Source organism: Anguilla rostrata, chromosome 4, assembly GCF_018555375.3.
Source record: "Anguilla rostrata isolate EN2019 chromosome 4, ASM1855537v3, whole genome shotgun sequence".
NCBI lineage: Eukaryota > Metazoa > Chordata > Actinopteri > Anguilliformes > Anguillidae > Anguilla > Anguilla rostrata.
The window spans coordinates 16,949,093-16,965,809 of NC_057936.1; the positions used below are offsets into that span (position 1 = coordinate 16,949,093).

General features: G+C 41.0%; 1 protein-coding gene across 6 annotated transcripts in view; it reads left to right on the plus strand.

The window, feature by feature from the left end:
- The first annotated feature begins 3,527 nt into the window (after positions 1 to 3,527).
- The window catches only part of tmem108 (transmembrane protein 108), a 53,372-nt gene continuing 40,182 nt past the window's right edge, over positions 3,528 to 16,717 (plus strand). The window contains exons 1-2 of one of the 6 annotated variants that reach the window (XM_064330987.1): positions 3,528 to 3,927; positions 4,795 to 4,884. The gene's annotated coding sequence lies outside the window, so the exon portion shown is untranslated. Of the gene's footprint in view, positions 3,928 to 4,794; positions 4,890 to 10,330; positions 10,853 to 16,717 lie in introns of those variants that run through there. The other 5 variants (XM_064330984.1, XM_064330983.1, XM_064330981.1 and 2 more) reach the window with 5 other exon arrangements.

Below are 16,717 nucleotides of genomic sequence, written 5' to 3' on the forward strand. Positions count from 1 at the left end.
TGTTACTGGCCTTATTGAAAACCTGTTAGAAACCGTTAGTGATTTTTATCCATATGTTTCATCTCCAGTTGTAAAATCAAAATATATCACAGACATTTATGTCGCCTTGATAAACATGATTTAATTTTTGTTTTTAATACATGAGACTCAGGATAATTTGAAAAGCACATTAACAAAATTAGTTTAAAGCTATTGAGAAGCCAGACTTGTTTGTGTAAACCTTACATGGTTTTCAATGAAAACTTTAATATGTCTATTATTCTTTGAATAAGTTCCAATGTGAACAAAAAAACATCCCTGAAAATGACAAAAGTATGTCTGTCATTCACTTCCATTGCTTTTTTCTACATTCCCTTTCAGGCACCATCATGTGTACACTGTCGTAAGATGCATATATTTCTGACATAAGCTTCCAAATGAGGAATTCATTGACTGTGTACTTTATGTACTTTAATGTAAAGATAACAGAAATGCATTTTTTGCCGTTTCTTTAATTTGTTTAATCAATCAAAAACTGAATGTAACAGCTTTAAAACTTGCCAATTTTTTTTTTTTTTTCTGGAATGCTCTACTGTTATAGTCTGACATTATCTATTCTTACTGCATTGATTCATGATTTGAGTGACCACACTGGCACATGTCAGTCATTACACATCTATATAGACTGGGCACAACCTCTAACTCTTCCTGTTCTGGGCTTGTTACCCTTGGCAACGGCAGCTCTGAAAAAGCAGCTGGCTGATCTCTCACAAGAAATTCATGAATTACTACATTTTTATGAGCATAATTCAGGCTGACAGTGCCCATATCGTTTTTTCCACATTCTTTTCTGGTCCTTTTAGGTTCGTATGCATTTCTATGTGCTATGTATCTATCTGTATTTGTATCTTTCTCCCTCGCTCTCTCTCTTTCTTTCTCTCTTTCCTTTCCTGTTTCCTTAAGCCTCTTGTATGACCAAAAACCTGGTTTCCTCATGATTAGCATTTAGATGGAAAACCTGGCAAAAGCTTACTGTTGTTAATGGCTGGCTCTTAACAAATTACCAGAGATGAGTATGTTTTCGGGAGTAGAGTATGACTAATGTTGTCTTACAGTGTAATGGCAGGGTGTGAGTGGCTGCCAAATGGGACTCCTAGGAGCAAGGAAGGAATTTGTAGAAAGGGAGTTGTCAGCATGGAGCTGTTGAAGCCTAGGGTGGCATAAGAGGTAACCCGCCCTCCCCCACAAAAAAATAAATAAATAAAAAATACACTACAGAATTACCCATCAAAAAATCTTCCAAAACCACCACTATACACAACAAGGCAAATATTTCACGAATTGGAAGTGTGCACTAGAAACCAGGGGGTTAATCAAATTCTGATTCTGCAACCACAGATACCATTTAAGACAATTTGTCAAACATAACACAAGCTGACCTCAATAGCAATGCCAGGAATAAAACTGAACACTCATTGCACCAAATGTCTGTGGACGTTGCTTATTTTAGCAATGCAATCCTTAACCTTGGAAGAAAATGGGTCTTGTGGCAACTGTTTGGCCTTGAATGAATGACAGATTTTGTATTCTGAGGCCCAGCATAGCTGAAAGCTTCAGTCCCATGGTGAGATGACAGGAGCAACGAACGGCTATGCAGGGCAGTCAGTTTGGACCGGCCCATATGGAGAGGTAAGTGGTTTACACCCGGATCTCTAATCTGGGGCCTTCTCAGTTAAACTGCTGTTTGAATGCAACAGGATTACTGCAAGAAAATAACTCCCAGTGGAGGACGAGAGAAACGCTGATTCATGCTACAGGGTGCAAGGTTGAAAAGAGCAATATTGCCACGAGCCTCTCATCTGTTAGATTTAATGTCCTCTCGTGGTTCAGGTATTGGGGTTTCTTTAGCGCACGAGCCCCAGAGAACCTTTAGCTCATAAAAGATATTGCTCCCTGCAGGTCATGCAGAGGTGGTCCTCTGTGTGGGCTACAGACCTCTGAATGCTCCAATGCTGAATCGTCTAGATATGAAAAGGCCATCTTTCAGTGTCTATATTGTCCATTCCCAGTGCTGTGTCTGGCTGCAGAGATAAGGCTTTCCTTGACACTAAGACATCCTGGGATTCTTATGGTATGACAACTAATACATAATGTTCCCACAATGCTGCTGTAACATAATGCATTGTGGAAAATGGTTTATGTATGTGTTACCAAACCTTGAGAAAATATATCTTTTCAAACAATTAGGCAAGTTAAACTCATAGTGTTGCTTGGGGATAAATAACAGAAAATTAGTTCACAGAAATGGGCAGCACGGTGGTGCAGTGGGTAGCACAGTCACCTCACAGCAAGATTGTGGGTTGTGGGTTTGAAGCTTGGGCCTTTCTGTGTGGAGTTGGCATGTTCTCCCCGTGTCTGTGTAGGTTTCAAAGACATGCAGGTAAGCTAATTGGAGACTCTAAATTGCCCATAGGTAAGAATGTGTGAGTGAATGGTGTGTGTGCCCTGTGATAGATTGGCAGGCTGTTTAGGGTGTATTCCTGCCTCTCGCCCAGTGCACGCTGTCATAGGCTCTAGCACTCCCTGTGACCCTGCTCAGGATAAGTGGGTATAGATAATGGATGGATGGATAGATCACAGAAATTGTAGGGTCTCCACTTTTATGACTTTTGACTTGGCTGGATTACTGTGATGCAGTAGCTGTATTCCATAACCCTGTCCCTGATCAAAACACAGTCACATATTTAACTTTTTCACTAATGCTTCCTAATAAGTAAGCTATTCCTGTCCACTACTTGCCAAACCCGATGATACTAAAAGAAACAATGATCAGCGTCGTACAAAGTTGTCAACTGCTCGTTAGTATCTTGCTGGAACATCAATTATTTTTAAGTTACATGCATGACCTCGACTCATTACATGATTTAAGTAAGTGTCTAGGAATATTATATACTGCCGCTAAAATTGTGTCGGTTATATTCCATTCTGAAATTCAGTAAACGTGTTTAAAAAGGAAATTAGATTCTCCGTAATGTGATTTTATGTCATGCAGACTTTTTAGACAGTTTTCGAAATTGTTGTCAATGAGCTCTTGAGATCAAAGGACAGCTGTATGGGTTATTGGTGAATTTACATTGTTAGTCATGTACTGAGCAAAAGCAGTCAGCGTCAATACCGTTTCATTCTAAATAGCATATGTTTAGCTGAAAGAAATCCAAACAGTACAAAATAGACGCATTTTAGAAATTGTTCCATACGCGCTAGGCTGTAAAAATAGCAACACAACAGCTGCGTCGTTTAAAATCTCAATGTTTTACTGTAGATCATAGCAGCTACGGTGCATTTATTAGAATCATTTTATGACCCGATATGACATTTTGTGCTGTTTTATTGTAGAGGGCAGAATATTGCTTAGTTATCATTGAGCTCGGGGCGGTCTAGTTTTCTTAACAGGACATTAATGTTAATCCGTCGGAGCTGTTGTAAACCTTGCCTCTAATCTGAGTCAAGACAAAAAAAGCTGTCCCTGCTGTTGCAGCAATATGTCCTCATTATTATTCCGTGGCTGTGCATCGTTCAGAAATACAAGAGTCCCTCTGCGCTTGGGTGGCACAACGCGCAGGCTTTCTGCCCTGCGTATTCTGGTCAGCGCGTACATCACTCTGACGTTCGCAGACGCTAGCCTGTTGCCTCTCCTGTGCCGGTTCGAAAGCGAGATCGGCAGTACTAAAACTCGGGGTGATAGGACCGACCTGGTCCTAGTTATTGTTTCTCTTTGGAGCCTAGCAGCAAGCAGAGTGTGGAGCACAGTCGTGGATTGGACATGGAGCTCATGTGACAGGCTGATACCGAATAGGCAACATGTGCGTGGTGGATCTGTGAATGCGAAGTTGTGAAACGGTTAATGCTGTTGGGATACACGGAGGACCAGAACAGCTTCCAGCGAAAGTAAGTCATGCCCTCCGTCGCTTTCTGTAATAGGGATGCATGGCCGCAGTGTACCCAGTTGCTTGTATTTGTCATATATCGGGGAAACACAGTCTGTTGATGATGGTTTCGTTTAATTACAAGTCGCACGTTTTCTTTAGGGGTAGTGCGTGTGAACTGACGTTCGGTACACAAATTTGGATGTAACTGCAAACATGCGTGTGTGTGTGTGTCTGTCTGGTGCATTAGAATTGTACAGTAATTATTGCATCGATTGAGTTAATTGTTTGTCTCCTTTATTCTATAAGCACCTTCTGAAATTACGATCCTTAAACGTATTCGTAGGATGCCCAGCTGCTCTTACAAAATGTTTAAATTGGTTTGTTACTTATAACAGCATGAATGTGTTTTGTGTTCACGTTTGAAGTCTGCGTATGTATCAACTTGGCTACATTCTCAAAGCCAAGACATCGAATAATTTGGAGGAAATCATTGATCATACTTGCAATGGTGACACATCTGTAAATTTGTTTCGTGTGGATAGCTGCTATGTTAGTGGGGAAACATGTTGTTTTTCGGAATACGTAATACTGTCAGTTTGTAGTTATGGTAGTTATGGTAGTCATCTTAGTACTACCACCGCACCCCCGACTCACACACACACACGCAGATCCATTCTCTCTCTCTCTCTCTCTCTCTCTCTCTCTCTCTCTCTCTCTCTCTCTTTCTCTTTCAAGCACACACAGTTATGTAATTTTACTTGTGGAGCTTAAATGCCTACTCACTGCCTACATGTGGAAAAAGGTCACTTCTCGTCTAACTGAAGCGCACAGATAACTGCTGACTGTATGTACGGGCATTAACGGAGACGCATGTATTATTTCACAGCGGTTTTGTCCCACAGTCAGCGGATAGTACCTGAACACTATGCTGCAAGGATGGTGCATTTGACCGCTATCCCCCAATCTTGATATTAAGGTAAGGTAAACCATTTAGTTTTGGCTAAGTTTAGCAAGTGTATGTGTGTGTGGCTTTGTGTGTGCGTGAGCTAGTGTAAACTAACTTTATCAGGACTGGCTACGGATTTTCACGAAAATTAGATCATGCAGTGTATATGAAAAAAACTCCAACTTGTCCAAGACAAGGAGGCGAGGCAAAATCTTTTTAGATGCAGCTTTAGAACGATCTTTTCAGGAATAAATTCGGTACGTTTCGTTGGCTTCTGCGTGCAGTAGACACTGAACAGATTTTTTGTTCCTCAAATTTTGAGTGTCTTGAGAAATACCAGTCTGGAAACGAGGATGTGATAGACATGAAGGAATATCTATTACAGATTGGGTTTTTGTGGGGTATGTTGCTGTCTCACAGTACCCTACAGGTAAGGGACTCTAATCATAAAAAAGGATCTTAGTTTAGTTTGCATTTAGTCAGACTTTCATTTGCATCTAATTCATACTCTGAATCAGTAAATCACAGGAAGACAGAAAATATGCTATTTGTTACATTAACGCAAACGTCTATTAATGATTATGCATCAAGGGTCATCAAAGGTATTTTAAACCAGTATGGCCCTGTGGCATCAGAGGGCTGTATCTTGCTAAATAGGTCTTTTGGTGGGGGTTGACGGTGGTGGAGCGGCACCTTATTTGGACAACTCATTTATCCAACTTATCCAAAGCTTTTCAAAGGGGCTGTTTGTTGTCAGGGGAAAACAACTTTTACTGTCTTCCTTGAGACAGTGTAACCCTGCAGTTTATCAGTGAAGTAATTAAACCTGCCAAGCACTGGGAATGTTTTGAGAGGAATGCTAGCCTCCTGTGCCCCCAGGACTCCCTTCTTTGTTCAATAGACAATCTTCAGCTGGTGTCTTCAATGGCGGGGGAACGGGTAAGGGGAGAGTGTTTGGTCCTGACATCTGTAGTTGACAGCTTCCTTGAGGTCAATTGGCTTCTCATGGTGTCTTGCATGGTCATTCTATTTAGGGGTGGGTTTTCAGGGGTTTGTTGTCACTAAAGAGCTCTGTCTTTCATGATTCAAAGCCCCCCTACTGCCATATCAGCAGGATTTGTAAAGTCTGGTTGACCCTTATAGTATTCCTCTTAGTCATTTCTTGTGACACAGCCTAAGGGCACACTCAGTCAAAAGCCATCATGCAGGGTTTCCCAATCCATGGTTTGCTTTGAATCTTGAATCTTGCCTTGAGTTCATTGATGTCGAGCTGCCATTAATTCTAGGATATGTGCAGACCTCTTAAATGTTTATGTCTATGCATATCCTAGCACAGAATGGCTGCTCAAAGTCAATGGTTGTAAATGTTTAAATGTTTTCTTGTACTTGACAAGTCTTCCTTGTCAAGTACAAGTAATGAAAGGGTTATTTATGGCATTTACAACCAAAACCGTGTCAAGAAATAAGGTGTGAGCCTGAAAATTATTTGGAATCTTTTTGTGAATTTGATAGTTTGATAGGCTTTCATGTTTCTGTTCCATTGAAGAACCAAAATTAAGACCACAACTTTATTACGTGTGTATGCATTTAATCTTGTGGCATATCTTGGCCTGAATCTGAAACAAAAAATGTAATTGTTCCTGCAGGTGATTTATGTGTTGACCAGATCCACTGTGGATTAGGCTCTTGTCCTCTGGGGGTCAGAGAAATTCAGAGCAATGGAAAACTGTATTGACAATTAAGTGATGCAGTTCCCCGTTCAGGAACATATGTCATCTTTGAAAAGGCTACCAATGTGGTTAAATTCTCAGGAACAGGATTGCTTTGTCTGGGTAATTAAAATCTAGTATGACAGAAGGTGCAGGAAAAGTAAATGGTAATGAATACACATAGGCAAGTGCTGAAATATAATAAGCAGCAGTTACAGTTAGGCCTTATAATCAGAACCACCCAGTTTGAGCTTAGCGGCGCATGTCGCTGTGCGCGACGGAATTCTCTCTATTGGGTAATCGTGGCCCCTTGTTCGTGTTCACTTCAAGGTCTGAGCATTTTCTGTACTACAAACAAACACACTGCGCTTGTTAAGTGTGCTGAGAAAAGCCATAATTCAATAAAATGAAAGCTTGTGGCCCCCTTGTTTATTTTCTGTTATGTTGACGCCTGGCTGTATTATCGACGGGCTCAGTTGGAGAGCATGTTAGAAACCAGTTGCTTTGAGCTAGGGAATGTGCCAGGTTGTGAATGGTGTATGAGCCGGTTCAATGACAGAGTTCTGGTCACTTGGCTGGAACAGCAGACTTGTCACTTGGGATAGGGAGAGAAAAATAATAAATTTCTCAGTGACTGCCTCTGATTCTATCAGCCCAAGCGGGTTCCCAAAGGGGAGTGGAGGGACTTTTTGTCAGCGAAGCTGAACAGCTGTATTTATGGAAACGACTCAGTTGATAGCTGCTGACATTTGGATAATATCTATATCCTTGACTGGGATCTCACCTTGGTGAACTTTCTTGGAAGCGAGATTGGTTGTGCGCCGTATAGTAATTTGAGGGTCTCCAAGAACACGACCAGCCGCTCCAAGCTCTTGGGTGGCTCGGCTGAAGTAGAACGAAGTCCCCAGCTCCACAATCGCGTAATCGGACGCAGGAAGCGCGGACCGGAAGAGGGATAACTGGCCATTACTGTGATTAAAGCTGCTGATGGGTCTGTGAGATAAGAGAGCACGCCAAGCCGAGCGTAAGGAGAGGGGGTTTACAGCCGAATTCTTGGCATTCCCCAGCTGCAGCCATGCCACTCTGATATCTAACCCCCCCTCGTACCACACCCCAGCCTCTGGTTGGTCACTCCCTGCGCCAATGTGCTCCTCAAGGGAGACCAGCCTTTTGTATAATTGAAAACCACTCAAACTTTTGATTTCGGAAGGATCAGCTATATCTTTGTAAATGTGGGGGCATCTCCTTTTTGTGGTATCTGTTGAATAGCCTTGAGCTATGAGTCAGTAGCCTTAATGTCCTTTCAGTGCTAAAAGACGAATATGGGCAGGTTGGCCTTACCTTAGTTCAGTGCGTGATTACTCCTATTAACCGCTTTTCTGTTCAGTTTAAAACATGACTGTTTTTGGCTCTTTTTACCCCTGCAGAAAGTGCTAATGTGTACATTTGCAGCAGGAAGTTGCGTTGGTCTATTCATTTTTAACATGCCTATGTAAAACTCTTGGATGATCCCAGATTCTATTTAAGAGGACCTGGAAATTCTGCTGGATTTCAGCAGTTTTAGCAGAGTTCTGGGAAAAGCGCATAGGCCCTTAAGAACATTGTGTAAGAAATGTGGCTTGAAGAGGGAGCTTTAAAGCTGGTTTATTTGCTGCTGTTCTCTAAATCTCAGCATTCACTCAAGCCTTTTTTTGGCAAGTGTCCATATTGTCAATTTTCTCAATACGCATAGTTGATTTGCTGTGACCAAACATAACCACTGTGTGCATGCCAATTCCAAAGTAGCTTGTTTTTCTATAAAATGCATATTTCTGTTTGTATGGCCAGTGTGATATGGGTGAACTGTGTGGCTTATTTGTATTGTTTATATGTCACTGAATTCCAGGCGAATGAACAATATGTTCAAATGTGGTGAGGCAGATTCTTTTGAGGTAAATGAAAAGAACAGGTGAATCCCTCCATTAAGCAGAGCTGCAACTACTGCCTCTGATTGGCTGTGAGTCTGAGAGAATGTTACCAAGGTAATGCTGGCAGGCATTCGTTTCTTGGTTAAAACACCTGCTATTTGATCAAATTGGACCTATCATTGTATATTTATTTCCTCAAAACTTTTACTCATCGAATAATTGCTCCTTATGTGTAGGATTTCCAACTCTGCACTATAGTCCTTGATGAAACAGTGACCCTAACTCATCACTTTATTCTATGTTTTCAGTTTTTAAGTGATTTAGCCTCATTAGTATTTATTCTTGTCATTCTGTGGAAAGTATTTGACAGAAAAGAATAAGCAAAAGACTATCCCAATGTCAGTCTGCTGTCAATATATGAGAAAACAGTGAAACAGCAGATATTGAGGGGGATAGTGGGTATATTTAGACTGTATATGGCTATAAATATTATGTTGCAGCAAGATGGAACAGACCTCTGTGGAGAAGTACTGTACGGTCTGTCCCAGGAAAAAATTGTTTGTAAATTAACAACACGTTTTATTTATTACATAGGAAGGGGAGGGATTGTTTGCTCTTTGCAGCCCTATTGTACTGTTGCTGATGGTTGGGGGAAACACTGGCTACAGTGATCACAGATAACAGTTAAACTGTCAACATGTCAATATATGAAGTGATGTAACATTTTCCTTGCATTCTAAATCTCTTTTCATTAAGTTTCTTCCCGTTTTGACAAACAATCAATTAAGACAAATTCTGATATTTATCTAAAATCCTATAAAACAGCCCATAGTTGTAATTACAGCACATTATTTCCGTTATGTCAGTTGTTATTTTACAAGCTCTTACATTCCATTTGAATTAAGCTTTTAAGTTATTTTGCTTTATACATTTAGTACCTGAGGTTACACTGTAACATTAAATTACTGTAAACATTTGCTGTGAGTCTAAAAGGAATAGTTGCTACACCAAACTTGTTGTAGACTGTTAGAGGTCCATGTAAAGTGACATTCAGCTCGGTCCTTAAACACATTCTATACAATTTTGATGTTTTATGTTTTTCACTGAGCTAGTAGAGCCTCCTAGGGCCAATATTTCAATTGTTTATGAAAAACATCAGTGCTGGTAGCTTTTTCATTTAGCATGTCATTTTAATAAGAAAGAGCAACACTGAGTGAGAATCGCTGGCCTTCTGTGTCTATTGAGTGGAGCATTAGCACGTCATTAGCTTCTGTTTCATCAGAGCTGCATGCACCTGCCCCTCTGGTTGAAGAGCGTCTGACACATGCAGTGGCTGACTGAGTGGCAGCTGTAGCCACCTGTGTTAGCCTGGAAATTTATAGTAGAATGGCAGATTTCTTGGGTTGCTGCTATCAATTTATTCAGTTTACAAGAGGTCGGTTGTGGCGAGATGAAAGGCAAAACCATTGTGTGTGTGTATGTGAGGGGACTACACTATTGGACTACCGTGTGGTGTATCAGCTGGGCACTGAACCTTTAGCAAGGGGGTTGGAAAAGGGAACCAGGGAGTCGGGGAACTGTAATGCCCTTGGCCATGGTCCTGGATGTCATCAGTCTCCTATACTGATAAGAATATGCAAGATGTGATCTCCTGCTGATCCAGCCAAATATTAATGCAAAATCAAATATTATGATGGATTACTTGGCATTATCTGGAGGGCAGCCCTTGAAAGCCCAGTGGCTAGAGACTCATAAGTGAAGCTCAGACTGTAACAGTGTTCCAGTTCCCCAGACACCAGGCAAAGATGGGAACAGGCTCCACCATCTGCTGGAGAGCCACCCCAAAGGGAAACGCGATTAGTGCCGCCTTTATCAGGGCGGCCAGCTAATCAGGGAGATCCTGTCTCTTTTCATAGCTCTCGCTCCGCTCCTAGCCCCAGTCTTTCTAACCTCAGCTTCAGCCGTCTGCTTCCTCTACCCTCGGCTATTCTACCCCAGCCCTCCACCTACCCCCCCCGGAACCTACGTCCGAAACGCCCCCTCTGTTCCTGCTACCGGGGGCCCCTGGGGAACCCCAAAGCCAGGAATCCCCAAGGAGCAGCCGCCGGCAAACGAGTCTGACGTTCGAACCGACAGCCTCAACCTGGTGTCTGGTGTCTGTCGCCGCGGGCTTCCGCGGGCTTCTCCACTGCCGCACGCAGCTCATTTCATGGCTAATTGATTGGCCGATTGATTCTCTCTGGAAAGACGGGCCGTCTGGACGGTGAGAGAAACAAGGAGCGTACGGCTGGTGGCGAGAGCGAGTGCGAAGTCGCTGTTACCGGAGAAAGCTGACTGTTCATGCAAAGTTAGACGGAGAACGTCAAAGTACCACTGGGTTTGGTGAGTGGCTTTGTCTAGATTGTGATGTTGCCTGGGCTAAATGTTTGGAGCGGAGGAATGAAGGCTGAAGTTGTGGAGGGGGTCTGGGGGGGTAAAGCTCTTACGGTGGAAGATTTGTTAAACAAGGGCAGGCAGGGGGAGAGGGGGTGTGTTGCTGTGGTGGAGGAGCAGAAACAAAAGTGCACCGTTCCTGCCGCTAGAAAAGACTTCACTTCTCTGTTCATGGAAGTAAGCAAGAACATTTCACCTCCTTTTATTGCTTAATTAGTCAGCTTTTGAAACGCGTCTTCTTTTTAAAATTTCTTCATCCATTTAGTGCCCTGTGTTTCCTCTGCATGTTAATGTGAAAGGATTAAAATGAGGTTTTGTTGCTCTTCCTTTCCCAATTAGTGAGTGCTTTGTGGGGCTTTGAATCTTTCTCTCCTTTACATTTAAGAGCTCCCAGATCCCTCTGGGAACAGCAGAAAGCTGTCTGGTAATTTGAGATGGTATTAATATAGAATAAGCTGAAGAAGAGTGTCAGGTTCACAAATGAATTCTCTCATTCAGTGCTGACGATAATAAATGAAGCCTCCGCACTGTTAAAAAAATAGAAATCCGAGGCACTGTAAAATGACACTGTTTAATATCACTTCCATCGGGAGAGATTTGCACCAGCAGCATCACCATGGAGACAACTGCTATGCAATGGGGATTGCGAAGGGAGCTGGACTGGACAAGACTGTGAATAGCACAGCTCTGAACACATATACAGTACAAACCTGCGAAAATAGATAGACAAGCTGTCATATGAAGAAATGTTGCATGGAGGAAAACCTCTGCTGTGTACTGTTCTGTGTGCCTCAGCGCATCAAAGGCTTCTTTTCCATTCCTGGCACTTATCTGAGTGTCCAATAATGCAATATGTTTATTCTAAGTGTGATAAACACAATATGTAAAATAGTCTGCAACAATGGTTCACATGGCTGGCTCTCAAACATGAGGGTGAGATTATAGCAGAAAGATCATTATTTACAAATGAGATTTGTTCCGCATTAAAATACAAAGGCGCTGCATGAAAATGATCTATATATCTATATTCGTTTCACGTCCTTTCAAGTCAATAAGTGCTTGACAAGGAATAAAGGGATCAGAGCGTGACGACATATTCAAGTACAAATTAGATCACTGGGGGTTTTTATGCCTGGGCTTCCAGCCTAACATTTAACTTGTTTTATTTATATAAATTATTACATTACCGTCTAGGATTTATTGACAGTCTTTCTAGATTACGTTGCATTTCTTATTTGTCTTATTTGTTATTAGACTGCTTTATTGTATGCAACTGATGCTAGCACGGAGACTATGGTAAAAACTCACACTCAGCACGCATGCAAAGACCGTAGAACATACGCCCCAGAAATACAGGGGAAGTCCAGACAGTTCACCCTGTGATTCTGATGCTGAATCTGCTGGGTTGTAATCCACCTACGCCCTGCCTTTACGTGCTGGGCGATACGTCAGCCGCAGGGTGTCCTGTCCGTGTGCGTGCGTGCGAGTGTGTGGAGGTGGGCGGCCTGGATAAGCGGTGACTCACCTCTCGATGATCAGCCTCTCCGTCACCCCTCAGATGCTGCCCCCGCTGCTGCAGTCATCTCTTTGGGAAATTGTCGCCACAGCAACTCCTAAAACGCTGTCGGCATCGTTTGGCTCCCTGGGCCCCTACCTCTTTGTCCCCTGGGCACTGGTACCAGTTTTAACTCTTTTGCTAATAATAGCCATGCTGCCTTCCCAGTCTCCATCTTAAGTAAGCCTGTGTGTCTGAGAGGGTGACTCCAGAAAGTGCTTCAGTTGTATAAACTTCACTGTTAAGAGCTCCCACGGTGAAACATTTGACATTTAGCTGGCAGAGCCATAAACCCCAAAGAAGAATGCCACTGTCATTCATTGTGATGAGAAGATTCTCAGTTGATGAATTTTGTTTCTTTTTAGCCTACGGGCCAGTGTGCTCTATGACGTCTGCAGACACTTCAAATGTGAACTCATAATTTATGCTCATGTGCAGAAGCAATAGAGAAACTTTTTTCAAAAGAGTCAACGGAGCGTTTTACCTTTGGAGGTTGTAAAGGACAGTCCACCAATCACAGGTATTCATTCACAGCAGTATGGCTCCACTTCCGACCTAGTGCGCATGATTCCCTATTGTCCATGTATCTTCTCAGTCTGGTTGAAGTCAAATCAGGTTCAGATGCAAGGTCCTCTGGTTGGGGTCAGGGTCTGGCTTAATTTCAGGGCCAATCAGAACTGTACTGTACCAGTACCTCCTATAAATGGCATGTTATTATGACCAGAGGATAATGTGTTGCTAACTAGTTTGTAGAAGTGTGTGTTTTTTGTTTTTTACATGGGGTTAAGCCACTTTCATTTCATGTCTTGGCACTCGCCCCTCACTCACAATCCGCTTGTCATTGCCCAGTGAAAGAATGCGCCAAATTGAATTATCTCCCTGTATGCTACTATAGGTAGTACTGTTTGTCCAAATTGTGATTTGTTGCTATGGAAAGTGTTGACAGCCATGAGAGGAAGCCTGAGTCACAGTCGGTAAAGTAGGAGAGCCAGAAAGAAAGTTATCAAAGAATAGCATTTGCATTAGAATGTTATATGAAAGCCCAAGCTCACTTTAATGGATGTTGCTTGGTGGAGCTGGGAGTTTTCTTTGCAGTGACAGTTTAGCAGTGTTTAAATAATATATCTGCTTATCTAGCCCACAGACTGATATTCTGAGAGCTTATAGAACATGCACCTAGAAAATAAACATCACTAAATCTTAATATGTTTGATAAAAGACCCTTTATTGGGAATGGTCACATTACAACAGTGCTGAGCATTGCATTGGAAATGACCAGTCATCCCCAGCCCTCCCCATCCACAGTGTGTCTGGCATGAATAGCTTTCATGCTGATATGAATGTAATGGACATTAGTTTAAATTAATGAGGTTTTAGCTTGCTAGAATTGTGATTATTATCCCTTTTAAGGGTTGGTAATACAGCTTTACTTTAGATAAAAAGCATTTTCTTATTGATTTTGTTATGGAGGTGCTATTATAAGAGTTTGGATTATCCTTGTGGTTCTAGCACCTGTAGAAGAAATGGAAGAGTGCACCCTTCCTTATATAATGCAACGTGAGAGTAAAACATACATACAATAGATAACATGGTTAGTTAATAGTAGGGTCATTTTAACAGGCATATGTACTGTAGTGTATTCGTTTTCATATTTGTAAGTTAGACACTGTACATTTTAGACCACTTCTACCTCAGAATGTGTTTTTGCCATTCATGAATCTGAGTAGCCTTAGAGCTAATTGGGAAAGGTCGTGGAGCTGCATCGATGTCTTGCAGTGGTGTTGAATAAAGCCTGCATTTTCTCAAGTTTCTTATGGTATTCCTTCATTCTCCAAGCCAAATAGAGCATGTCATTGCACCTTGTTTTTCTGCCTAAAACTCCATGCTACTAAACATGGGTCTGCAGTAGGGGTGTGCAGAGACGTCATTATCTGTATCTGTATCTGTATCTGTTCAAACAACAAAATTATCTGTCTGTGTATCTGTATTCGGATAGAAGACAGGAAGTGGGCGTGGTTTATACCAGAAGTCATGTTAAATCGGGCAAATGTTGTATTTTCTAACCTCATATTCATTGGCAATGCAACTGTTGTGCCTTCAAAGCATCAAATTGATTTAATATTGGCATATAATTAATTATTAAATATATTTCCACATCCTGATACGGTACTTTTCATCTCTCTCTCTTTTTTATTTTTATTTTTATTTTTAACTAAACTAAGTTTTATGAACTGTCTGAACCCCACCCACAAGATGAAATTTTACCAGTTGAATAAAAACACAAATACAAGGTTTTTTTTGTATTATGACTTTTCATTTTCTTATTTTTAAAATATGCAAATGAGCTATTCGCTAATTTGCATATAAGCGTATTCAATATTTAAGCTCAACAGATAAAATCTGAACTGATTTTTTATTTTTTTTTATGTGATCAATAACTCAATAGTTAAGACTAGAGGCTTTTGTCAAAATATTGTTTTTTTAAAAATTAATTATTAGTTAAAAACAATATGTACATGCTGAAGAAAATGTTTTTGACCTATTTTTACAGATAAAATGCCACATAAAATGAAAATGACAAAACATATCAAAAAAAGCATCTGACACGCCCTAGCTATGACATAAGCAGTATATAAAATTATGTAGCTGTATCTATTGTTAAAGTTGAGAAAAATTGAATACCCTATGGGCAATATACAGTTTTGAGAAAATGGTGGTTAAAGGGGCCTTTGAATGCTAGTAGCCAATGAATTCAAAGAGTTCTATTTGTCTTTCGTCCATCCCGACAGCAAAGGAAATAGCCACATATGGTCATTCTCCAGGAAACAAGCTTTTTAACAACATATCATTCAACCAGGTCAGTTTTAAAACTGCAGAGGCATTTAATCATAAAAGATGCTATCATAAGCTCATTTTATGCTTTGTGTACTTGACGATGGTGTTATATTATCGTCTAAATTAACAATTTATAACAATTATGTACCTTTAGTTTGTTCCTTTTATGAAATTATAGAAGCTATAGAAGCAAAATATCAAAAAATATCAAAATTGACATATGGAACCAAAATCATTGTTTTTGACAGTGGTGCCTCCCCTTAAACTGCTTTAGAATGCTGGATTTTGTAGCGCATTGATTTTAGAACTGTTAAAAGGCTGAGGTGTCCCTTTCCTGAGAAATAACTTGTTGCGAGGTTAAAATGTTCTTTTTTTTAAACCTGGACTGGAAGAAAAAAAACTGGACTGGAAGAAAAAAACCTGGACTGGAACTAAAAAAAACTGGACTGGAAGAAAATAAAACCTGGACTGGAAGAAAAAAAACTGGACTGGAAGAACAAAAAAAAAACTGGACTGGAAGAAAACAAAACCTGGACTGGAATAAAAAAAAACTGGGCTGGAAGAAAAAAATAACCTGGACTGGAAGGAAAAAAACTGGGCCGGCCAGAAAAAAAAGCCTGGACTGGAAGAAAAAAACTGGACTGGAGGACAAAAAACCTGGACTGGAAGAAAAAAAAACTGGACTGGAAAAAAAAAAACCTGGACTGGAAGAAAAAAACCTGGACTGGATGAAAAAAATACGGAGCCTCCTAATGGTCATGGTGGGGATTTTTTTTTTTTGAGCTACTTTTGCGTTCCCTCGCAATGCTTTTGCATTACCTCGCAACGTTTGACATTCACGACAGATTCAGATTCAGACAACTTCATTGATCCCAAGAAGGGCAATTAATTTGCACGCAGGCTACCTTTCTGTGCAACTCTGGTAATTCATCTTGCCCTGGCTCTACATTTTATATGGTGTAGTGGCATGCGCCCTTTTGTAATGTCTAATGTTGATAAAAACGGAATGTCATCACTTGCAATGATTTGTTAACGTCGTTTTGTTAACGGTGTTATGTAAGGAATGAACATGACGGGCTGTCCCGTTATTGGAAAATAATGTACGACGGGGGCTTAACCAGCCCCGAAGTACAATATTTTCCAATAACGGGATAGCCCGGAGGGGTTTATTCCACTTATACAACGGGTTACCAACAGTAACTATATATGGTTACTTTAAAATTTATTGATTTTTATCGACTGAAAGTGAAATATTCTTCCGTGGCCGTTTGGGCATATATTATTTTACCGTTGTCAAGCAAAACTCAGGTTGGTAGTTCTATTTGGACGGTTGTTATGCAAAAACTCTGGTCGGTAGTTTTTTTGCACCGTTGTTAAGCAAAAACCTCTGGTTGTTAATTCTATGAAAACAACGATTCCATCGA